The sequence below is a fragment of the Coregonus clupeaformis genome, chromosome 26 (assembly GCF_020615455.1).
Source record: "Coregonus clupeaformis isolate EN_2021a chromosome 26, ASM2061545v1, whole genome shotgun sequence".
Taxonomy (NCBI): Eukaryota; Metazoa; Chordata; class Actinopteri; order Salmoniformes; family Salmonidae; genus Coregonus; species Coregonus clupeaformis.
The window spans coordinates 3,720,769-3,747,062 of record NC_059217.1 but is presented as its reverse complement, the minus strand read 5'-3'; the positions used below and the strand labels follow the sequence as shown (position 1 = coordinate 3,747,062).

Below are 26,294 nucleotides of genomic sequence, written 5' to 3'. Positions count from 1 at the left end.
TCTTCCCAGCCTTGTAATAGTCAAGCTGTGAGAGTAAGAGACGAGGTGATGTATTTTACAGCTTGGTACAATGTGAAGTGTCCAGGCAGGGTTGTTGTAGCCCTAGCTGAAAGACATAGTCTGCATCCCAAATGGCACTCTATTCCCTATTTAGTGCACTACTTTTGACCAGGGCCCATAGGGGCTCTGGTCAAAAGTAGTGCACTATAAGGAATAGGGTGCCATTTGGAATAAACCATAGTGTAGTCCACAATGTATGCTCAGTGGATTTGACATGATCCAGTGTTGGAAGCTCTCTGCAGGAAGCTACGTCACTAACGAAGTGGTAAATTCAGTGTTAATGAGTGGCTTCACTGTTACCACCTCTGAGGTAAAACCTTCCGAGCACCATATTCCCTCCATCTGCTGTGGTGTTACTGTAGGGGCTTGGGTTAACAGGAGGGAGAGGCAGAACAGACGCTCTGCATTTAAAGCTAACTTCACTGCTACCCCCAATGAACAGCAGGGTGGCAAAGCCATCAGAATATGATTTCAGCTTTACATTTAGAGGCTCATTAGTAGCAGTACTAGCCAGGGGTGAAAGTAAGGCGGTACGGTCCGGTACGGCGTCCCTGCAAAATATATAGTGGGGGTACGCCTTACCGGTAAAACATGAGCCTATCACAATAATGAAAACAAAATGTCAAGAAAACTGTAGGCTATAACACCATTTTTTTGTTTGGCTATTGCATGTCATAGGCATGACAAATTAGCGAGTGGACTTTAAAACGGGTTTTATAGCCTTCACTCCAAAATGCGATGTGGTTCAACGAGAACACAGACATTTTGCCAAGTTAGAGATGAATGGCCGACACTGAGACTCGCACGGACAGCAGTGGAAGCATAAATTCTGGCCCTAATGACATTCGCCTATATGTCATTCCACTTTGTGGTGTTTTGTGTAACGGAGGTCTCTTTCCATTCCCCACTGTAGGTTGCGAGTGGATGTACGTGCATGGGTAGCCTAGTAAAGGAGCCCTTTGAAGTGATTGTTTGACAATCCGATGAAAACATCATGACTGGTTGAGTTTACGCCACAATAAAAAGTCACACATTTTAAAAGTTAAATGACAAATCTTTACAACTAGGCCCACAGAGATCCTATTGAATTATTAGGGATTCTATATGTAATTCTTGGATTAAGGGCGTGCACACATAAGAGGTCATATACCGGGAAGAAATGCAATCTGCTTTAACCCCTGGTACTAGCATACAATATAACTGTCTCTCTTTCTGTTCCAAATATAACAACCACAAGCAAGCAGCTAGGGTTCAACATCAATGCAATTTAAAAAACATGAATTTGCTTCTATTTACTTCATTTAGTTAAGGTTAAAAGGCTGACTTTGCTTTGCCGGAAGCTATTTACAATGATTATAGGCTTAAATACATTTAAGCCATATGCATAGATCGATCTCTATCTTATCTATGAGATGTATTACTATTAATCCAGCTCTGCAGCTTTCCCCAAGACATCTTACTGTATATGCGAGAATGTTCAGTAATCATTATGTTCTAGAACATTCTTAAATGGAACATTTGTGTTCAGCCAAATTCTACTGAATGAATAAAAATAAAACCTCCCAGATATGTATAATATGTCACTGGGATTTTTCTTTCTTTTAATCATTTTTATTCGGGGTGTATCAGCACTTGCAGTAACACTCGTATAGCACCTCATCATGAGGTTACTGCAGAAAAAACAGTGAGGCGATAATTGCATATTATCATAACCTTTCTGTATTCCCTGAAGATACATAAACCTTTCTGAGATATTTTATAATCAGCTTGTCTCAGCAACCCACTGTCTTTAAAAGCATTGTAGAAAAGCATTTACAACTTTAGAACTTTAAACATCTTACTCTTGACCCTCACCTCAGAACAGCCTCAATTCGTCGGGGCATGTACTCTGCAAGGTGTCAAAAGCATTCCACAGGGACGCTGGCCCATGTTGACTTCAATGCTTCCCACAGTTGTGTCAAGTTGGCTGGATGTCCTTTGGGTGGTGGACCATTCTTGATACACACGGGAAATTCTTGAAAATGTTGAGCGTGAAAAACCCACCAATGTTTCAATTCTTGACACAAACCAGTGCGCCTGGGACCTACCATTCAACCCCTGAATAGTACACATACACAATCATTGCCTCAATTTTCGCAACGCTTAAACATCCTTCTTTAACCATTCTCCTCCCCTTCATCTACACTGATTGAAGTGGATTTAACAAGTGGCATTAATAAGGGATCATAGCTTTCACCTGGTCAGTCTATGTCATGGAAAGAGCAGGTGTTCTTAATGTTTTGTATACTTAGTGTATCTTACATTTATCACAGTGATGAAAAAAAACTATTTCAATTTTGTGTCAAAACTGGAAAATGAAAGAAAATGTATTTCTGTTGCTCCATTCATAGACACATATCGTAATGTGTCCCTGAAATGGCTAAAATCTCACGTGAACAGCCTGAAAACATCATTAAACAAAGAGAGCCAGGCTTAACATCAGTACAGAACCAGTGTTAAAGACTGAGATTTGGGTGTCTATGGGAATTCCCTCTTCCCAACTGGGACCAGTTCAACCACACCAGTTCAACCGCTGGAGCTGTCTGGCTGGATTAACAGACAGCCACCCATCCCCAAGCAGTATGTCTCTGCCTCCACCTTCACCGGGAGAGAAAACACACGTCTAAACAAGGGGGGCCGCTGCCCCGCAAGTGCTGCAGCAGCTCCACAACTTCCTCAGCTAATGGGAACTATTGATTTATTTAACACAATGTGAATTTATGAAGCCGCCTCTCAAGTGTGAGAAGAGTATCAAAGCCCACGGCTCAAAACAAACAGGCAGAGATTCAGCCTGACACAGTCCCAAAGAGAGGAGAGCACAGCGTTGTTCTTCTCAATGCCACAGCGAGGAGGAAAGGCTTGGTTCAGTTCATATTCTGGAGTGTAGTCTAAAGCCTACAGTTAACCAATAACCACATAGACCAAGATACACAGCAGGACCTTATATTTTGGCAAAGGATGGGGTAAGCTTTTGAGGCATTTAAAAGTTACAGTGGCTTGCGAAAGTATTCACCCCCCTATTTTTCCTATTTTGTTGCCTTACAACCTGGAATTAAAATTGATTTTTGGGTGGTTTGTATCATTTGATTTACACAACATGCCTACCACTTTGAAGATGAAAAATATTTTTGGGGGTGAAACAAACAAGAAACATGACAAAAAAACAGAAAACTTGAGCGTGCATAACTATTGACCACCCCAAAGTCAATACTTTGTAGAGCCACCTTTTGCAGCAATTACAGCTGCAAGTCTCTTGGGGTATGTCTCTATGAGCTTGGCACATCTAGCCACTGGGATTTTTGACAATTCTTCAAGGCAGAACTGCTCCAACTCCTTCAAGTTGGATGGGTTCCGCTGGTGTACAGCAATCTTTAAGTCATACCACATATTCTCAATTAGATTGAGGTCTGGGCTTTGACTAGGCCATTCCAAGACATTTAAATGTTTCCCCTTAAACCACTTGAGTGTTGCTTTAGCAGTATGCTTAGGGTCATTGTCCTGCTGGAAGGTGAACCTCCGTCCCAGTCTCAAATCTCTGGAAGACTGAAACAGGTTTCCCTCAAGAATTTCCCTGTATTTAGCGCCATCCATCATTCCTTCAATTCTGACCAGTTTCCCAGTCCCTGCCGATGAAAACATCCCCCCAGCATGATGCTGCCACCACCATGCTTCACTGTGGGGAAGGTGTTCTCGGGGTGATGAGAGGTGTTGGGTTTGCGGCAGACATAGCGTTTTCCTTGATGGCCAAAAAGCTCAATTTTAGTCTCATCTGACCAGAGTACCTTCTTCCATATGTTTGGGTAGTCTCCCACATGGCTTTTGGCGAACACCAAACTTGTTTGCTTATTTTTTTCTTTAAGCAATGGCTTTTTTCTGGCCACTCTTCCGTAAAGCCCAGCTCTGTGGAGTGTACGGCTTAAAGTGGTCCTATGGACAGATACTCCAATCTCCGCTGTGGAGCTTTGCAGCTCCTTCAGGGTTATCTTTGGTCTCTTTGTTGCCTCTCTGATTAATGCCCTCCTTGGCTGGTCCGTGAGTTTCGGTGGGCGGCCCTCTCTTGGCAGGTTTGTTGTGGTGCCATATTCTTTCCATTTTTTAATAATGGATTTAAATGGTGCTCCATGGGATGTTCAACGTTTCTGATATGTTTTTTATAACCCAACCCCGACCTGTACTTCTCCACAACTTTGTCCCTGACCTGTTTGGAGCTCCTTGGTCTTCATGGTGCCGCTTGCTTGGTGGTGCCCCTTGCTTAGTGGTGTTGCAGACTCTGGGGCCAGTCACGCCCTGGCTCTGGGGACACGGTTATGTTGAGCCAGGGTGTGTAGATCTATGTACACTATTTCTATGTTGGCCTGAGTGACTCCCAATCAGAGGCAACGAGTGTCAGCTGTTTGCTGGTTGTCTCTGATTGGGAGCCATATTTAAACTGTCGGTTTTTCCTTTGTTTTTGTGGGTTCTTGTTTCAAGTTGGTTGTGTTTGACCGTGAACTGTCACGTTACCGTCTTTGTTGTTTTGATCGTGTTTCGCTCAATAAAGAGTATGTTTGCCTGCAACGCTGCGCCTTGGTCCTCATCTGTTCCTGACGATCGTGACAGGGCCTTTCAGAACAGGTGTATATATACTGAGATCATGTGACAGATCATGTGACACTTAGATTGCACACAGGTGGACTTTATTTAACTAATTATGTGACTTCTGAAGGTAATTGGTTGCACCAGATCTTATTTAGGGGCTTCATAGCAAAGGGGGTGCATGCATTCGCACGCACCACTTTTCCGTTATTTATTTGTAATAATTTTTTGAAACAAGTTATTTTTTTCATTTCACCTCACCAATTTGGACTATTTTGTGTATGTCCATTACATGGAATCCAAATAAAAATCAATTTAAATTACAGGTTGTAATGCAACAAAATAGGAAAAACACCAAGGGGGATGAATACTTTTGCAAGGCACTGTATATACTTCAAAAATCTATAGTTAATATCACAGATTGCACCTTTACCCACATAGACCCATGCAGAGACACCAGAGAAAGTCCCAAAACGTTTAGTGTAGCCTACAACCCTCATAATAATACAGTCTATGATAATAATTCACTAGTTTCAAGTTTTATTACTCATACGTACAGGATACACATGGTATACACAGTCCAACGAAACGCTTACCTTCGACAATGCAACAACAATAAGAAATAATAAAATATAAGAATACGAACATAAGGTATATGGCTCAGTAGAATAGAATAAACATTTTAGCGTAAGTATAATACAGGAAGGAACAATTTATAGTCCAATATTTACACGTGTTTTGGGGAAGGGGGGATTTGGGGGCAAGTGTTTAAATTGTGCAGTGTTTATCAATAATAATAATAAGAGTCTGCAAGCAGCAGTTGTGGTGTGTGTGTAAGGTTCGGACAACTACAGCTATTCTAAAAGAGCTATTCAGTAACTACTGTAAATTTAGAGCTCACAATAATGAATTGACAATACATGCAATGGTGCTTGCACTCACAAAGAGAATAAAGTGGGCCGATTCATATATGACATTTGGCTTGATTAAGTTCATTTTTATCATCCAAATAGCTTGTCAACAAAAGGTAATTTCCATCATAATGGCATCCACTCTCTCTTTTGGGGTGTGATTGTGTATGCCTGTATCCTGAAGAAATGCATGAGTCACTGGCTACATCCAAAATGGCACCCTATTCCCTATATAGTGCACTACTTTTGACCAGAGCCCTATACTATTTCTGGAATAGCAAGCCATTTGGAATGTAGTCACTGCTCTAGATTAAAATGATCTATTTATACATTTTTGCAAATATTACATAAGTATTCTGACTCTTTACTCAGAACTTTGTTGAAGCACCTTTGGCAGTGATTACAGCCTTGAGTCTTCTTGGGTATGACGCTACAAGCTTGGCACCCCTGTATTTGGGGAGTTTCTCCCATTCTTCTCTGCAGATCCTCTCAAGCTCTGTCAGGTTGGATGGGGAGCGTCGCTGCACAGCTATTTTCAGATCTCTCCAGAGATGTTTGATCGGATTCAAGTCCGGGCTCTGGCTAGGCCACTCAAGGATATTCAGAGACTTATCCTGAAGCCACTCCTGCGTTGTCTTGGCTGTGTGCTTAGGATCGCTGTCCTGTTGTAAGGTAAACCTTTGCCCCAGTCTGAGGTCCTGAGCGCTCTGGAGCAGGTTTTCATTAAGGATCTCTCTGTATTTTGCTCCGTTCATCTTTCCCTCGATCTTGTTTCTCATGGTCTGAGAGTCCTTTAGGTGCCTTTTGGCAAATACCAAGCGGGCTGTCATGTCTGGCCACTCTACCATAAAGGCCTGATTGATGTAAAAGGCCTGATTGATGGAGTGCTGCAGCGATGGTTGTCCTTCTGGAAGATTCTCCCATCTCCACAGAGGAACTCTGGAGCTCTGTCAGAGTGAACATCGGGTTCCTGGTCACCTCCCTAACCAAGGCCCTTCTCCCCTGATTGCTCAGCTTGGCCGGGCGGCCAGCTCTAGGAAGTCTTGGTGGTTCCAAACTTCTTTCATTTAAGAATGATGAAGGCCACTGTGTTCTTGTGGACCTTCAATGCTGCAGAAATGTTTTGGTACCCTTCCCCAGATCTGTGCCTCAACACAATCCTGTCTCGGAGCTCTATGGACAATTCCTTTAACCTCATGGCTTGGTTTTTGCTCTGACATGCACTGTCAACTGTGGGACCTTATTTGACACCTTATATAGACAGGTGTGTGCCTTTCCAAATCATGTCCAATCAATTGAATTGACCACAGGTGGACTCCAATCAAGTTGTAGAAACATCTCAAGGATGATCAATGGAAACAGGATGGACCTGAGCTCAATTTCGAGTCTTATAGCAAAGGGTCTGAATACTTATGTAAATAAGGTATTTCTGTTTTTTAATTTTTATACATTTGTAAAAAATTACAAAAACCTGTTTTTGCTTTGTCATTATGGGGTATTGTGTGTAGATTGATGAGGGATAAATAAATAAAAAACAATAAGGCTGTAACATAACAAAATGTGGAAAAGGTCAAGGGGTCTGAACACATCTCCGAATGCACTGTATATCTTCCAAACACCGGCTTCGAGGGCATTATCACTTTTATACAACGGGTTACCAACATATTCAAATAGCGATTTACATATTTTCATTAAAAACATACTACTTCATCCTTCCACAAGATATAGTCCCGACACAAATCTAGGGTTGCTAAGCCAGCTGGTCGTTTTTTCTATCGGTGCGGTTGCTAGAGACGCGACCCAGTCGTTCAGTATTTTTGTTCTGTATCTATGGACGCGACCCAGTCGTTCGTTCTAAATGTTCCATTGCCATACTGGCTGGCAACATTCTTATCCCTTGCTTGCTAGCTAGCCAACTAGCAAGAAAGGGATGTACTGGGCCGTACACTACAGAGGGTAGTGCGTATGGCCCATTACATCACTGGGGCCAAGCTTCCTGCCATCCAGGACTTAAAGTCCTGCTTGAAAGTATGTAAACCCTACAGGGCTGGTCATTATTTTCTATAAAATATTAAAATAAACATATAAAATCATTTTCTAAACCCCAATTCGTAATAAAGACATTCCAAGTAAATGACACTAACAAAAAAATATGATATATTTTCATTGTTTATTTAACAGAAACTCAGATTTGATGTGTGCAAAAATATGTGAACCCCTTCAGTCAATATGTTGTGGCACCTCCATTAGCAGCGATAACTTGGACTAAATGTCTCCTATAGCCAGTAATCAGTCTCTGACATCTGTTTTGAGGGATTTTTTCCCACTCCTCCTTACAGAACTCAGCCATTTGAGTGAGGTTTAAGGGATGTCTGGCATGAACTGCCCGCTTCAGGTCTCGATTGGATTTAGGTCAGGACTTTGACTTGGCCACTCCAAAACACAAATCTTCTTTCTCCTGAGCCATTCTTTGGTAGATTTGCTTGAATGCTTTGGGTCGTTGTGTTGTTGGAAGACCCATTTTCGGCCCAGCTTTATCTGGCAAAGTTAAGACGGGCAGTTTGGTTCTTTTTTGACAGCAGAGGCTTCTTCCTAGCAACCCTCCCATGAATGGCATTTCGATTCAGTGTTCTTCTTATTGTTGAAGCATGCACAGTTACCTGAGAAGCAGCAAGGGAGGTCTGCAAATCTCCAGATGTTATGTTTGGGTTGGCTTTTACCTGATTAAAAAAATATATGTAATTGCACAAGGGGTTCACATACTTTCAAGCAGCACTGTATATTCTAGGCGGTGTCAGAGGAAAGGCCAAAAAATTATCAAAGACTCCAGTCACCCAAGTCATAGACTGTTCTCTCTGCTACCGCACGGCAAGCGGTACCGGAGCGCCAAGTCTAGGTCCAAAAGGCTCCTTAACAGCTTCTACCCCCAAGCCATAAGACTGCTGAAGAATTTATAAAATGGCCACCCGGACTATTTACATTGACACCCCCCCCCCACTGCTACTCGCTGTTTATTATTTATGCATAGTCACTTTACACCTACCTACATGTACAAATTACCTCGATTAACCTGTACCCCCGCATATAGACTCGGTACCAGTACATTTACATTTACATTTACATCATTTAGCAGACGCTCTTATCCAGAGCGACTTACAACCACTTTTTTTTTTATGGGGGGGTGGGGGATGGGGGGGGGTATACCTATATACCCCATGTATATAGCCTTGTTATTGTTATTTTATTGTGTTACTTTGATAAAAAAATTTACTTTAGTTTATTTAGTAAATATTTTCTTAACTCTATTTTCTTAAAACTGCATTGTTGGTTAAGGGCTTGTAAGTAAGCATTTCACGGTAAGGTCTACACCTGTTGTATTCGGCGCATGTGACAAATAAAATTTGATTTGAAAATTTGATTTCAACTACGGCTAATTTACAAACACGTCAAAAAGTGCAGCCAGAATAACAGCAATGTAGCTGCATTTGCATTTGTTTAAGCTGTTTTCTAGTGACATTTATTTGGATACATCCATAACAATGAGCTAATGAGGCGCGATTTCGCCTGGCATAGGACGCTGTTGTTCAGAGGCGCTAGCCAACAACACAGCTAACACAATCACTTCAAACTGAAGTTGGAAAGACTTCAAACTAGCTGAACTTCATTTCGTTTGACCTTTTTTCAATTTATATTTCTTTGTAAATATCCATAAAAATGATGCCAGCTGATTCATGATTTCGACTGGCTGAGAAACGCTGCCTGCCTGTCTCGTCCCGACATGTTCATTACTATGGGACACCTGGAGATGGAATTTGAATATTGAAACAATGTTGCAAATGTCGGAGAGACAGACAGCAAGGTTTATACAAATCTCCGCTGTTGAAAACGAAATGTTATTCTAAAAGAAATGTGAGATAATGTCTAGATGCTTTTTATAGTGGAGATCAAGTTTATAAAGTGCCTGGCTGGGCTGATGAGACAGTGGATTGCGCAGTCAGATGGAACAGAGTAAATAGGCATTTTAACGTCATAGATTTAACCGGTGGTAACTTGTGGGAAAAAATGTGGTTTTAACCAATCAGCATTCAGGATTAGACCCACCCGTTGTATAATAGAATAATAGAACATGCCTTGAGCTTTCTTTCTCTTCCATGGAAAAAAATAACAAAAACAGCAAGAAAGAAATACTGATTACACACAACGACGGCAATAGTGACGTAAAGTTGTTGCAATGTACTCAAATTCAACTAGCCAGAAACATGCTCTGAGAGCAAGCCCCAAATTTCACTAAACAAAATAATAATATGTCCTGTCAGTCCAAACTGAGTGGCCAAGTATCCTCGAGTTAAGACTAAGGAGCATGTCTAAAAAAACACACAACCCTCTCACCCCTCACCCCAAACCTTTCCATGCCCCTCTCTCTAAAAAACACAAGAGAATAAATGAAATGGCTGTGATGGGTAGATTTACTGATGAAAAAAAAGGTGTAGAGAGAACATTGGGAGTGATAAAAGAGGAGAGGGAGCGAGTGACAGTTGGGTTAAGACAAAAGTCATGTTCAATAGCAGGTAGCAACATCAAACGCTTGAGTTCACAGGGAACCTATGCAACCTTGTCTAGCAGGAGGATTTTCTGTTGTGTGGAGTAGATTATATCTGTTCAAACCGCTGACACGGCCTCATTTGCTGCCTGTAGTGTTAGAGGTGGGATTAAACGATATAAACTTTGAAGCTTTAAACAATACCTTTCAAAATTAAATGGATTAAGGGAGGGATGTCTGATGGGGATTTCCCTGGGCTTTGTTAGTTTTAAACTTCTCTCCTTTTTAAAGAGAAAGGAGAAGAAGAAAAAAGTGAGGTCTGAGGTTTTTCTCAGGCATTCATGTGACGGTTTTAATGAGTTCTCTCTCACATTGAGGAGGAGGCCAGGACCAGTGGCCACAGAGGAGCTGTTACTGTGTACATCCTAAATGGCACCCTATTCCCTCCATAGTGCACTACTTTTGACCAGAGCTCGGGTCAAAGGTAGTGCGCTATATAGGGAATAGGGTGCCATTTGGGACGCATCCACTGTGAACACTACAGCAGACAGATGGCCTCATAAACACCATATCTGCACACCAATCCACCCAACACTGAGAGGAAAGGACTCACTAACCTAAGCATCGCCGCCAGACTCATCTACTTGGCTGGTTTTGGCAAGCTGTGCAGTGCTGTTCATGCCTGTTGAAAATGGCACATTTCCATTTACTACTGTGTTTGTTGCCCCCTTCATGACAATATGCATGAGCTGTTAATTCACCTGTTTGAAATATGTGATGTACACCTAGATGTAGAGATTGCATTGGTAGCTATGCCATTTATTTTTATTTTGCATTAGTAGTATGGACGTTGGCTTTTATTAAATGTGATGATTACCATAGACTCTAGAGCTTACTATATATAAATACTTCGGGGCTATATGCTCAGATTGCACCCCGTCATTTTTGGTTGAGATGGAATCCCCCCAAAATATAGGCCTATCAAACTTTGTCGCTTCCGCTTTGCTTTAGTCAGACACGTGACCAATCACATGAAAGAGAAGTCAGTGTCAAACTCCTCTCCAAACGGAGGACAGGCTCCTCTCTCTCTGCCGAGTAAGCAGACATCAGTATGCTTAAATCTGGAGGAATGTCAAGCGTCGCACACATCAGGATGAAACACCTCTCATTACTCTTCTTTAAAAACATAATATGAATATCTGGCTCCGTCAGTCGTACAGAGTACATGACAAGCATGGATCAGGCAGAACAGGGTATACCAATGACCTCTCACTAGCTAGCTACAGTACAAAGCAACCCAAACTCAATTGATTTATCATTATTCATTATCAGTAAAACAGAACATTGTCCTGATTTAAAGTACTTTCGACTTTTAAATCTGTGTTCTCCGATATATTCTGCCATTTTGAAATACTTCCGGCAGTTTGTGTGTTCTCCAGCTAAAGAATGTCTAATCTAGCAGGGTGTTAAGAGTGTTGCTACATTGCTACTGTGTTGCAGCTGAGCTAAACTATATGGCTGACCAGAAGTGGGGAAGTGGTTCTTAGTCCTAGCTAGGCCCATAACCAATAAGCAAATTCTCTGCAAAGTCTAACAACATTAATAACAACTTGGCCTGACCTGTTCCACTGGTTAGAAAGAAGGGATATAGCTTTCCCATTCCAAAGCAAGCAATAAAATAATAAAATACACCTAGATATAGCCAGGGATACAAGTAAGCAAACAGAAACCTGTCTAATCAAACTAAATGGGTGATCAGAGACACTGAGCAACTTGAACGCACTGACCCTGACAGCACTGGACATTCCCTCTTGTCATTTCCGAAGGTCCATCTTTCTAAGCTGTGCATACACACATACTGAAACACACAGACAGACACACACACACACACATACACATACACATACCCCCCCCACACACCTCCCACACACACCGAGAGACACACACACCGAGAGACAAACACACACACGTAACATGATTATTCAGTCATGGTTGTCAATTGCACCTTTCCAGCGTGGATCAAGGAGTGGCCTTGCACCAGGGGTCCTACACCAGGACCAGTCATTAACATGGGACTGCCACTCCATCAGCCCAGCCTCCAGATAAATCAAAGGGTCGGCCGGGGAAGAAAAGAGGCTAATATTTCCTCAATAACCCCAGAGAGGCTCCATGGAGAGATGCAAATTGCCTCCCAGGAGACCCCAGGGGGATGTGGAGGAGAAGGGAAGCTGGCTGGGAGGCACCGCACTCGGGAAGCTAATGAGTATAATGGTAAATGTATACAAGGAGAGGTGGAGGAGAGTAGAAGAAATCCCTCTCTATTCATACCAATTAATATAATCGTATCAATGGAGGTACACCGTGGAGAGGTGGGGTGGGCTGGCGTCTACGGTCTAACCCTTAGCCACTGATCACAGGCGAGGGTTCGACACACACACTCCCCACATCCACCTCCTGAGCGTGTGTATTATTCAACACAGCCTGTCAGGCCTGGGGGATAAGGAGATTTAAAGGGGAAAAAAAATTTTAAAAAATAAAACAAATCCCTCTCCTCTCCTCTCCAGATCAAAACAAATCAGACCAAATCAAAGAGCTTCACAAATGTTTCTTTTTTTAAGAGTGACTTATCCCCCATTGTTCTGAGATCTTATCTTTTATAGTACAGATGTAGCAACGTTACAACTGTACTAAATCCCATTGTAAGTGGTCTTCTTACACCTGTAATCTGTGATTTTGAATGCAGATAAATGAATTATATATATCTCTAGCTTATGGCATCTATTGCTAATACATGATTTGACAATATAACTTAATGTATTATTATGCTGCTGTAAGAGTGATTGCATCAGTGTGTATGTACACATGCAGAAAAAAAATATCCACAGAATAAGGATTTTGTGAAGAATGATTTCACCTTCCATTCCTTTTATTTCATTTGTTTGTTTGTGATTTTCTTCTCACTTTCTCTTTTATTAACCGATGCTGCGGGATTCATTTAAAGTTGACTTTTCAAAGACTCCCACTCTGCTGTTCCCCAGGCAGTGTTTTCATCAACAACATTAGGTTTACTCACAATGCACACCTGATTTTGAAGCCCTCTAAATATTTTAATCTCTAACGATTCAGCTTATTAGTTTATTACTATGAATCATTATCAACCAGTCAAACATGAGTGAGAGTCTTTGAAACTGTAACTTATAGCTTGTTCAAAATATTTTCATCTCTAACGATTCAGCTTATTAGTTTATTACTATGAATCATTATCAACCAGTCAAACATGAGTGAGAGTCTTTGAAACTGTAACTTATAGCTTGTTCAAAATATTTTCATCTCTAACGATTCAGTTTATTACTATCAATCATTAATATCAACCAGTTGAACATGCATATCTGTAAAGACATACTCCCTTTATCGGTTTCTGTTTACATACTATATGTCTTTTTAAATCTATGCATCTTTATAACAATAGAGCAAGCTATTAGTAATAAAGCAGAGATTTACCAAATCGTCAATTACCTCAAGTTATCTATCAGATAACTGAGTACTGGTATAAACTAACATTAATCAATGATTGTTATACTTACATGGGTGTACTAGTCAGATTTGTATCATGAGACGTATATTACTGTAACCTGATCACGTGTATAACTGGACCTCTTCCAATACCAACAGTGACCAACAGATGGCCCTGCTGCAGCCTTCCTGTCCTGTACACACCGGTGGACTGGACACAACATTTCACCGGCAGAGACTCAACACACTATGAAACACTAGAAGACTGAACTGTGAGTCAACAAGGTACTGCGATAACAAAGAACTGTACCAATAGGGAAGAAATCTATTTTTACTCCTATCTTCATACTATCACACATGTATTTCAAAGATACTGTGATTTACCAGACAACCGTCCTTCAATGCAATTTTATTAGAATGTATAATATAACCTCCCTGCATTCAGAATGAGGTTTCCAGGAGTTTAGTACAGCAGCATTAGTATGGACACCTGACTGTGCAGCGGTCTTACCCTCTCAAATCAGAACAGGACTTAGTTTAAGGGAGCATTTGCACTGTCCTAAAAAGTGCAAAAAAATCCTTCAAAAACATTATCTGAAATAACGTCCCTGATCTATCCTTTTGAAGGTCATTTATAAATCAAGATGGAAGGAATGTGTCCAGAAGGAGCTGATTGGACGAGGATTTGCCTCCCTGAGATGGTTGAGAGGAGAGAAAGGAAGGTTAATCACTATGTAACTACCCATAGGTATAACGGTAGGCTCAGAATGCCATATTTCATTCAGTGTACCCATATAAACCTTAGCATCAGCATAAGTGTAGCTAACCTGTGTACCCCTACACTCAAATCTCTAAAATATCACATCCAACTAAAGAATAAAAATGGGAAATTTAATGAGGATGACCACAACCTTGATAGATATCACAGAAAGGTCCAGCTGCCTTGTTACTAATGTAGTGGCAAACTTCTGCCTTCACCCTTTCAATCAGAGGATTTACATTTTTGGTTAATTGGCACTCAATGAGCGAATAGCTTCTACATAAATAAAATATTATTGCGGCCTTGGTCGTATCGATCCTGGAATCCGCCCAAGCATTTACAAACATGTATTTTCCAACTGGGCCTTCTTGTCTGTGGTCTAGCATGTGTTTAAATTTGGATTACATTTTGTGGTCACATTATGTGGATTATATTATTGCTACAGAATGGAAATACAAATCATTTATATTTCATTGAAAAATCACTAAATGTATCTGTATTTATATTTGCATTCAACATACTGTAGACTTGGTGTAGACTTGTCTATTTCAGTCATAAGTAAAACATTGTATTCAGTTTTAATTTAGTATGGAACACAAGGAAGTTTCAAATCAGTTTTCTCTGAAATATTGAAAAAAATATGTTTAGTCTTATAAGGACTGCCTTCACTGTTGCCAGACAAATACCTGTCTTAAAATGACTGCAATGACAAATCCAAAATAGTAATGAATCACTTATTACAAGGTGCATTCTTTAATGCTTGCTTATTAATATGGGCCATTGTTCATCGAATATGCCATTTAGCAGACGCTTCTAGGCTTGTAATTCAACTCCTCTGAATAAGGGGTTAAAGTATTAGTGATCATATTGTGCCCCTTAGCGGTGGGAACGCTCTGTAACCTGACAGAGCTGTTGAGAGAGAACAGACAGAGAGGCTAGAGATGTAGAAACACTTCAACATGCCTGTGTTACTGGAGTGGCCAGTGAGTTTAGTGGTCAAAACCCCAGCAACCTTCAAGGGGCTAGGGCCCTCCCTCTACACATGATGCACTATATAGTCCCGGTAAGGGACCAACAGGGAACATTGTGAATGTCATGAGGATGTCCCGTTACCTGGGATATAGATCAAACATACCATAAAATAAAATATAATATTAATTTCAATATTACTAGATCACACACATAGCCTTCAGAAAGTATTCATACCCCTTGACTTATTCCACATTTTGTTGCGTGACAGACTGAATTCAAAATGGATTAACCTTTTTCTGCAGTGGGCTAAATCAGGGTACAGTGTTTCTTGGTAGTATTTAAGAAATCTACTTTAAAAAACAAAAGTATACACCTCACACACATGGTTATGGGCTTAAAAAAAAGAAGACCATGTCAGATATAGAGTTGAAATGTATTCAATTTTGAATTTGCATCCCAATATTACACTTTATATACATCACAGAATACTGAAATATAACAAAACTGTTTGATATAGAAACAACGGAATAGCGGCAGTTTAAAAAAAAGTATGTTTATTAATTTTGAAATTATGAAAAATATTTGTAACATTCCACCCCTGAGGCCACTAGAGAGCGATTTGGTCATTTGACTGCAGGAAATGGATGTATATACATTTTTTCTCACCCATCTATACACAATACCCGATAATGACAAAGTGAGAAAACATGTTTTTAGAAATCTATTGAAATGTATTGAAAATGAAATACCTAATTTACATACGTATTCACACCCTGAGTCAATACATGTTAGAATCACTTTTGGCAGCGATTACAGCTGTGAGTCTTTCTGGGTAAGAGCTTTGCACACCTGGATTGTACAATATTTGCCCATTATTCTTTTCAAAATTCTTGAAGCTCTGTCAAATTGGTTGTTGATCATTGCCAGACAACCATTTTTAGGTTTTGCCATAGATTTTCAAGCCGTTGTAAGTCAAAAATGTAACTAGGCCACTCAGGAACATTCAATGTCGTCTTGGTAAGCAACTCCAGTGTATATTTGGCCTTGTGTTCTAGGTTATTGTCCTGCTGAAAAGTGAATTTGTCTTCCAGTGTCTGTTGGAAAGCAGACTGAACCAGGTTTTCCTTTAGGATTTTGCCTGTGCTTAGCTCTATTCCATTTCTTTTTATCCTAAAAAACTCCCTACTCCTTGCCGATGACAAGCATACCCATAACATGATGAGTGGTACTCAGTGATGTGTTGTGTTGTATTTGCCCCAAACATAACGATTTGATTTCAGGACATAAAGTTCATTTCTTTGCAGTTTTACTTTAGTGCCTTATTGCAAACATGATCCATGATTTTGAATATTTTTATTCTGTACAGGCTTCCTTCTTTTCACTCCGTCATTTAGGTTAGTATTGTGGAGTAACTATAATGTTGTTGATCCATCCTCAGTTTTCTCCTATCACAGCCATTAAACTATGTAACTGTTTTAATGGCCTCATGGTGAAATCCCTGAGTGGTTATCTTCCTCTCTGGCAACTGAGTTAGGAAGGACGCCTGTATCTTTGTAGTGACTGTGTGTGCTCAAAGGGATTTTTTTTTGGTAGCCTAGCAGTTAAAGAGGCGAGCCAGAAATCGTGGGTTGCCAGTTCGAATCCCGGATCTGGCGGGAAGTGAGCTGGCAACCCGAGGGTTGCTGTTATCAAATCCTAGATGCCATTGCCTGCCGTTGTGCCCTTGAGCAAGGCACTTAACCCCCCACAACAACAGATCCCGGGGCGCCCAGTGTGGCAGCACCACTCCAAAAACCTGTATGTGTCATTCAGAGGGGTTGGGTTAAGAGCGGAAGTCAAATTTTGATTGGACTTTGTGTGCAATTGACCAATGAAAGTGATCTTCATGTTCATCATGATGAAAGTGGCCATTTTAGGCCCTTTTTAGACCTATACATGCCTCCTGTGGGACCCTATGATCCGTGAACCGTACATGATACAGACAACATCTTGGTGTCATTATACTCATTATAGCGAGCTCTCAGTGACGTCATACACCCATTATTTTAGAGGGGGTACGAAGTACGTTAGGATGGAAGGGGATGGTCTGGCACGCCCCCCTATGGAAGTTGGAGAATTTTGAATTTTTCAAACACCTGAAACAGCTTTTTCCTGCAATCTAAACCCATAATCATTATCCCTAATTCTATGTACAGAAATATGTATATTTTTCTGCATTGGTTATCTTAGCTAAGATAGTTAAACAAGCTACTCTAACTTCATTGATAGCCTGAAATGACTTGGTAGCTAGTTATGAGGTTGGGAGATTGGGAACCTATCTAGCTGGCTAGCTAAACTCAACTTCATAAAATTGCTAGGTGGCTAGTATTACAGAGAAACAACAAAACATGTTTTATTTATTAATCAAGAAGAAATCAATAGGCTACATAGCTTGATCAAAATAATTTACAAACATACCTCCGGCAGCTAAAATACATCACCGGCAACTAAAATCAAATCAAACGCTGTGTACGTCACTACATGCTGTGTGTGTGTAAATCTCTTTCTCCACTGACGATACTGCACGCACTAGAGTATCTAGCGTCCTGCCTAGGCATCTCTTTGCTCTGTGCACCTTAGAAGGAACCACTTACTAGGGAGCCTTGTCCAGTCAGTGTGCTGGGGGCACGTGCCTTTGTGCCCCCTGTGGTCATGACCCCACTGTGTGCTCTAACATGTGGAGTATGTCTAGATTCTGAAATACATTAACTTATTTAACATTAAAATATTAATATCTCAAACCAACCCTTTCAGATTTTGTTCATTTTAAGACATATTGTTTGGAACGATATACTCTACAAGTACATACAATTTCCAGAGTGGGCTCTCTTCTAATTCTGAAGTTCTGATGATATACCAACACAGTGAATGGTAAATGGTTTCAAAGGGAACTCGCTCTGCTAGTGATTTGCTGAATGTGCAATCCTAAAAAAGGGCTGTGATTGGTTAATGACATACACTACCAGTCAAAAGTTTGGACACACCTACACATTCAAGGGTTTTTCTTTATTTTTACTATTTTTTACATTGTACAATATTGACTGACCTTCATGTCTTAAAGTAATAATGGACTGTCGTTTCTCTTTGCTTATTTGAGCTGTTCTTGCCATAATATGGACTTGGTCATTTACCAAATAGGGCTATCTTCTGTATACCCCCCTTACCTTGTCACAACACAACTGATTGGCTCAAATGCATTGAGAAGGAAAGAAATTCCACAAATTAACTTTTAAGAAGGCACACCTGTTAATTGAAATGCATTCCAGGTGACTACCTCATGAAGCTGGTTGAGAGAATGCCAAGCGTGTGCAAAGCTGGCATCAAGGCAAAGGGTGGCTATTTGATGAATCTGAAATATAAAATATATTTTGAATGTTTAACACTTTTTTGGTTACTACATGATTCCATATGTGTTATTTCATAGTTTTGATGTCTTCACTATTATTCTACAATGTAGAAAATAGTAAAAATAAAGAAAAATCCTGGAATTAGTCGGTGTGTCCAAACTTTTGACTGGTACTGTATAATGTACATTTCCATGTATGAAATGGGTCATTTCATTAAAAGTACCAGAGAACCCACTCTGGAAATGTTATGTATTTGAAGAGTATATTCTTCCAAACAATGTGTAAAAATGAGCAAAATCAAAAAGGGTAGTTTTGAGATATTCATATTAAAGTTTTTAATGTTGAATAAATGTATATGAAAATGTGTATTTCAGAATCTAGACATACTCCACATGTTATAGCACACTATAAGGAGTATAATGACACCAAGATGTTGTCTGTTTCATGTACAGTTCACGGATCATAAGATCTTACAGGAGGCATGTACAGTGAGGGAAAAAAGTATTTGATCCCCTGCTGATTTTGTACGTTTGCCCACTGACAAAGAAATGATCAGTCTATAATTTTAATGGTAGGTTTATTTGAACAGTGAGAGACAGAATAACAACAAAAAAATCCAGAAAAATGCATGTCAAAAATGTTATAAATTGATTTGCATTTTAATGAGGGAAATAAGTATTTGACCCCCTCTCAATCAGAAAGATTTCTGGCTCCCAGGTGTCTTTTATACAGGTAACGAGCTGAGATTAGGAGCACACTCTTAACGGGAGTGCTCCTAATCTCAGCTTGTTACCTGTATATAAGACACCTGTCCACAGAAGCAATCAATCAATCAGATTCCAAACTCTCCACCATGGCCAAGACCAAAGAGCTCTCCAAGGATGTCAGGGACAATATTGTAGACCTACACAAGGCTGGAATGGGCTACAAGACCATCGCCAAGCAGCTTGGTGAGAAGGTGACAATAGTTGGTGCGATTTATTCGCAAATGGAAGAAACACAAAAGAACTGTCAATCTCCCTCGGCCTGGGGCTCCATGCAAGATCTCACCTCGTGGAGTTACAATGATCATGAGAACGGTGAGGAATCAGCCCAGAACTACACGGGAGGATCTTGTCAATGATCTCAAGGCAGCTGGGACCATAGTCACCTAGAAAACAATTGGTAACACACTACGCCGTGAAGGACTGAAATCCTGCAGCGCCCGCAAGGTCCCCCTGCTCAAGAAAGCACATATACAGGGCCGTCTGAAGTTTGCCAATGAACATCTGAATGATTCAGAGGAGAACTGGGTGAAAGTGTTGTGGTCAGATGAGACCAAAATCGAGCTCTTTGGCATCAACTCAACTCGCCGTGTTTGGAGGAGGAGGAATGCTGCCTATGACCCCAAGAACACCATCCCCACCGTCAAACATGGAGGTGGAAACATTATGCTTTGGGGGTGTTCTTCTGCTAAGGGGACAGGACAACTTCACCGCATCAAAGGGACGATGGACGGGGCCATGTACCGTCAAATCTTGGGTGAGAACCTCCTTCCCTCAGCCAGGGTATTGAAAATGGGTCGTGGATGGATATTCCAGCATGACACTGACCCAAAGCACACGACCAAGGCAACAAAGGAGTGGCTCAAGAAGAAGCACATTAAGGTCCTGGAGTGGCCTAGCCAGTCTCCAGACCTTAATCCCATAGAACATCTGTGGAGGGAGCTGAAGGTTTGAGTTGCCAAAAGTCAGCCTCAACCTTAATGACTTGGAGAAGATCTGCAAAGAGGAGTGGAACAAAATCCCTCCTGAGATGTGTGCAAACCTGGTGGCCAACTACAAGAAACGTCTGACCTCTGTGATCGCCAACAAGGGTTTTGCCACCGGGGCGGCAGGTAGCTTAGTGGTTAAGAGCGTTGTGCCAGTAACCGAAAGGTCGCTGGTTCTAATCCCCGAGCCAACTAGGTGAAAAATCTGTCGATGTGCCCTTGAGCAAGGCACTTAACCCTAATTGCTCCTGTAAGTCGCTCTGGATAAGAGCGTCTGCTAAATGACTAAAATGTGAATGTAAGTACTAAGTCATGTTTTGCAGAGGGGTCAAATACTTATTTCCCTCATTAAAATGCAAATCAATTTATAACATTTTTGACATGCGTTTTTCTGGATTTTGTTGTTGTTATTCTGTCTCTCACTGTTCAAATAAACCTACCATTAAAATTATAGACTGATCATGTCTTTGTCAGTGGGCAAACATACAAAATCAGCAGGGGATCAAATACTTTTTTCCCTCACTGTATAGGTCTAAAAAGGGCCTAAAATGGCCCCTTTCATCACGATTTTCTCAAAAATGGTTTGTGATACAAATGTAAAAAGCATTTAAAACATCCTTCCTCCCAATTAAGAGAATTGCCAGAACAATTTAAGATACCCGAAATATTTCTGCTTCCACTGGTGTGGAATAGCCCTAATGCTTATGGTTTACTAATAGATGATTCTAAAGCAGTCATTACTTACCAGTCTATTACAAACCATTGGTTCCACCCTACGGTCTTCTGAAAACCCACCTGTAATAAAGAAATAAACATTTTCTATATGTATTCATACACTAATATAGCATAGCATACAGTATCATAACTTGCATTTTAAAAGTGATACAGAAATGTTCCCTTCAATGGCAATGGTCCAATGGCAGTGTTGGCTACTGATGTAGCTTGAATAGGACATTTCCTATAGATCCAATGGTTTACACTAAGAAAAAATTGTCAATGTGTGCCATGTCAATCAACCTTCTGCCCTTATTTCCTTTTGCCACCAATAGTTTTTTTCCTAGATCTCAATGTTCTTAGTACTATATCCTTCCTAACGATTACTAAAATATCTTATCTCTCTCTGCAGCTGCTAATTTAGGGCAGTGTACTCCCATTAAAGTAGTCCCTGGCCTCTTCATTTATAGCAGTATGAGCGCCTACAGACTCAGGGTGTTTCCAAATGGCACCCTATTCCCTATATAGTGCACTACTTTTGACCATAACCCTATGGGGCCTGGCTAAGAGTAGTGCACTATATAGGGAATAGGGTGCCATTTGTGATGCGCACTCTGTACACATGACTTCTATGCCGTGCATTCTGGGAATTCTGGCGGCTTGGTTAAAATATTTGACCTTGTCAAGTAACATATAATCAATTTGAGGTTAACTTGCGTAGTCCGTCTAATTTATTTAGTCAAACTGTGAAATCAGTTTACAAGGAATTTGCTGTGTGTGTGTGTGTGTGTGTGTTAAGCCAGAATGTAGATCAAATTTCATATAAAGTAAATATTATTTAATTTATGTCATAATCATAGCTTATTCTAATATGTTATAAATACTTTGGCATTTGCATGTATTTCAGGTATAGTGTAACTGGGGTAAGTTACTCCCATACCTACCAACTGAAAGGCGTTATTAATGTGGGCCTAATTCATTATATCCTAGCAGTTGTTGTGGCAGATGCCCTTCAAAGTTAAAAGATCTTAGTGCCTTTAAAGTAGGCTACTGCAGGAATCTGTTTCTATGAAATCTGTCTCAATAAACAATGGTTTAGTTAACAGTAGGGCATACAGAGACATGATCCCCATATGATGCATATCAGATGTTGTTTTCATTTGTTTGTAATATAATGGACACAGTGGAGCAAAGTGACATGTATAGGACTACATGCAAATAGCACTTGATTTCTATGATATTCTATCTTTAGTAATGGAATGGTACGCTATTACATGACAGCAGAACAAAATAATGTTTTAGAATAGAATTGAATTGAACTTTAACATGGAACTGACAGTGTGTTCACTACTGTGCAGATATGAAACAGACAGACAATCATAATATTAGTCGAAAATATCAAATTCCCAGTTTATGCTACAAAAACAACTTCATAAGAGGTTTGAAAAATAGGTTATATTTGACAAAAAAATCTATGATGTACAACAAGGCATTGTTGGCAGAATAAATGGATACAGTTCAATGCATTATTAATATAAGTAGTCCAAAAAAATTGCTATCAGGTTGTAAATCACAGCTGGCCTGGTACATTGTTTGCTGCCTCCACCCATTCGGGATGCACTGTTTCAGTATCAATGACTCAATATTTTGGGCAAAAACTGACAAATGTAACTAAGTCTGGGAATGTCAATACAATCAAACTAGTAAGGGCAATGATCACAAGTCAGTCATAACGTGGCTAATAGACTAGTGTATCTATTTATTTAAAATATAAAAAATACGGAGCCTAACGTTAGCTGGCTAGCTGCTGGGAGGATGTCATGTCATTGGAGGAGTGGATGAGTGACAAACTTTTTCCCCTCATATAGTTTTTGGTGGCTACAGCTAGAGATGCAGGTGTCATTTGGTTAGCTAGCAAGAAATGTGAATCGCTTTGCTGAACTTGAATGGCTGTTATCCAGTTAGTATATCTCTTGCGTTCATAAATTCACTCTGGCTATCTACTCCGATGTCAGAGCACTCTCGTCTGAGTGTGCGAAAGCGCAGAATAACTGCTGAATTTACGAATGCACAACACCCGCTGAATATGACCGGTGTCAGTAAACGTCAGCCAAAAAAAGTATGTAATTCTTGCCAGCAGCACAGTTAGTCACTAACGCTCTAGATAACATGTAAACAGTCTAACCAGCTCTGCTAGGGCAAGTAAAATGGTCAGAGTGAGGTGTTCTCTCATTTGTGTCTGGAAGTAGCCAGCAAGCTAGACAACTTTAGCCAGTTAGCTTGGGTGATTGACTGCCGTTGTGAGGAACGCTCCGATCAACACTACTCCTCGGCCTGAGCGTCCAGTGTCAATAGTGCAGTGTCTGAGCTCGGAAAGCGAAACGCTCTGAATTTACCAACAGACAATCTGACAACGCTCTGAATTTACGAACACAGAGCCCACTTTAACACACTGGAGGCAATTTACGAGCGCACCCTTAGTTGTCAATCAAATGTATTTGGCATCGATCAAATGGGCAGGCAGGCAAGTTCCCATTCAGTTGTCAAAATGTGGGTTGGGACAAGCATGCATTGGCAGGCAAGCTGCAGAAGGACGAGTAGGCTACTATTCCCCATCTTTTATAAGTGCAATTTTGACGGCCAACTAGCTGAAAAAGTTTGAGACGGTTTATCTAATGTTCCCTCTCCCGAGTGGCGCAGTGGTCTAAGGCACTGCATCTCAGTGCTTGAGTCCACTCGGGAGCCCAGTATGACAAGCAAGCACAAAGATATGGTCATTTTCACATTTCCATAAATTCATAGAATGTTTGGGAATTAAGTAATGGCATTTGTGAAAATTCTATAGCAATATAGTGGGAAAGCGGCCGTGCATTTGGACAATTAATGGACACTGCAGTAAATAAAACCTAATAAAAACACCTGTCTTGTCCAGGACCAGAGTCAATGAACCATAGCCAATCAGAGCTACAGAGCCCCTGGTTCGATTCCAGGCTGCAACACAACCGGCCGTGATTGGGAGTCCCATAGGGCGGCGCACAATTGGCCCAGCGTCGTCCGGGTTTGGCCGGTATTGTAAATAAGAACTTGTTCTTAACTGACTTGCCTAGTTAAATAAAGGTTAAAATAAAATAAATATCCTTCCTCGCGGTGTATAAGATTTCATGTTGCTAAAACGCTGTCAGTTCCACTTTAATGATGTTAATACTTTGAAACAATGGCTCTAATATTCAAATAGGTTAAGTGCATGATTCTTGTAAATCTTCTAAAAAAAGTTGAGGAAATAGGCTAGGGTAGTGGCGACAAATCCGACCATTATGAATGCATTGCTCCATGCTCATATGAATACTTGAAGTGTCAAATGACTCAAATCTCAGACTGGCTGTCTGGAGTTTGACAACACCCCTTTCATAAGGTATAGCTAGCTCCTTGGTAAGTTATTGGGGACAAGTAGGCTACATCCCCATTGTGTAGGCTTCAGAAACAAGAACGAGTCTATTGAGTAACAGAAAGCTAAGAACTTTTGGAATGGTGCTCAACTACAATATACAGTCAGGACTTAAACAATGGAGTGCTTATTGAGTATCGGGTAACTTGACAGTGCATACATTTGTGAATGGCAGTCAAGTCCATCAGATTCTGTCCATTATGCATGTCGACCCCAATGTCTTGCGTTAAATCATCTCTATGCCAGTGTGTGTCCGCTATGTTCCCTGCCCAATTAAACCAAGGGCTACCACGAAACTCTCAACATGACAACACCCGATACGTCAATATACTAATCAATTGCCAATAGAAGTGTGTATCGAAGCATGAGACCTACCTTCCCAATGCAGGAAACAATAACAATTGGCACGTTTGTCATTACACTTGACACTACGTTTTTCGTCCTCCATCCATTACACTGTCGCCATTTTGCTTAAAATTCTGCAGGTTAAACTATAATCTGAGAGGTATTTTCGCAGCGGAGATTTAAAAAAAGATGTAACGTCAGCTGAATAGCACAGCGCATAGTAATTATCTCTCGTTAATACTGCAAAATACCATGAACATAATGTCATAGAATCTGTATTTTATTCCACTCCTGTTCAATTTAATTATGGCAATGATCTCAACAAAACTAACCGTCCCCTATTCAAAATATGGATCATCCCAGACCGCTGTAGAAAAGTCGGTGGGTTAAATTGAGCTTGGAAGATGGTCAAAACTGTGGGGTGTAGTAGAGTGACACTGTTTCCCAACACACACCGTCAAATGTTAGCATAACACAGTAGAACTTTACATTGTAGCGTGACACCATCAAATGTTACATTGTACTGTACATAGATTTCACTCAACATTGTATTGGACAGGTAGCCTCGTACGAACCATCCTGATCTCGCGAGCTTACATTCTATTTCGCTACATGGACAGAATGTAAGCTTACATTCTATTGTGTATACGAACTATCCTGATCTCGCGATGGTTCGTACGTGGCTATTGGACAGGTGGGAGTCGGGGAAAAGGACATCGTAGCGAAGGTACATAAAGATATGACGTAAACGTTTGAGCACTACCCACAAGAGTTTTCGTTTTTTCAAATTGCAGCTGTTTGTAGCTAGAATTGGGATCATGCATACTGATGAAAATGTTGGGTCTTTTCTGTGAACAACATCATTTGGCTCCGTTCATGTAAAAGAACCACATCAGTTGCAGTGGTGTAAAGTACTTAAGTAGAAATGCCCTTAAAGTATTACTTAACTATTTTGGGGGGGTATCTGTACTTTACTTTAATATTTATATTTTTGACAACTTTTAATTTTACTTCACTACATTCCTAAAGAAAATAATGTACTTTTTACTCCATACATTTTCCCTGACACCCAAAAGTATTCGTTGCATTTTGGATGCTTAGCAGAACAGGAAAATTGTCAAATTCACGCACTTATCAAGAGAATATTCCTGGTCATCCCTTCTAAACACGCATGCTTCGTTTGTAAATTGTATCTGAGTGTTGGAGTGTGCCCCTGGCTATCCGTAAATAAATAAAAAACAAGAAAATGGTGCCGTCTGGTTTGCTTAATATAATGATTTTTAA

The 26,294-nt window shown here is 40.5% G+C and overlaps 1 protein-coding gene across 1 annotated transcript in view; it reads right to left on the bottom strand.

Annotated features, from left to right (window-relative positions):
• The window catches only part of LOC121540520 (zinc finger protein 644), a 48,342-nt gene extending 22,314 nt beyond the window's left edge, over positions 1-26,028 (bottom strand). The window contains exons 1-2 of the mRNA XM_041849455.2: positions 25,041-26,028; positions 21,252-21,301 (exon numbers count right to left, since the gene is read on the bottom strand). The gene's annotated coding sequence lies outside the window, so the exon portion shown is untranslated. The remainder of the gene's footprint in view (positions 1-21,251; positions 21,302-25,040) is intronic.
• Between the last annotated feature and the right edge of the window lie 266 nt (positions 26,029-26,294).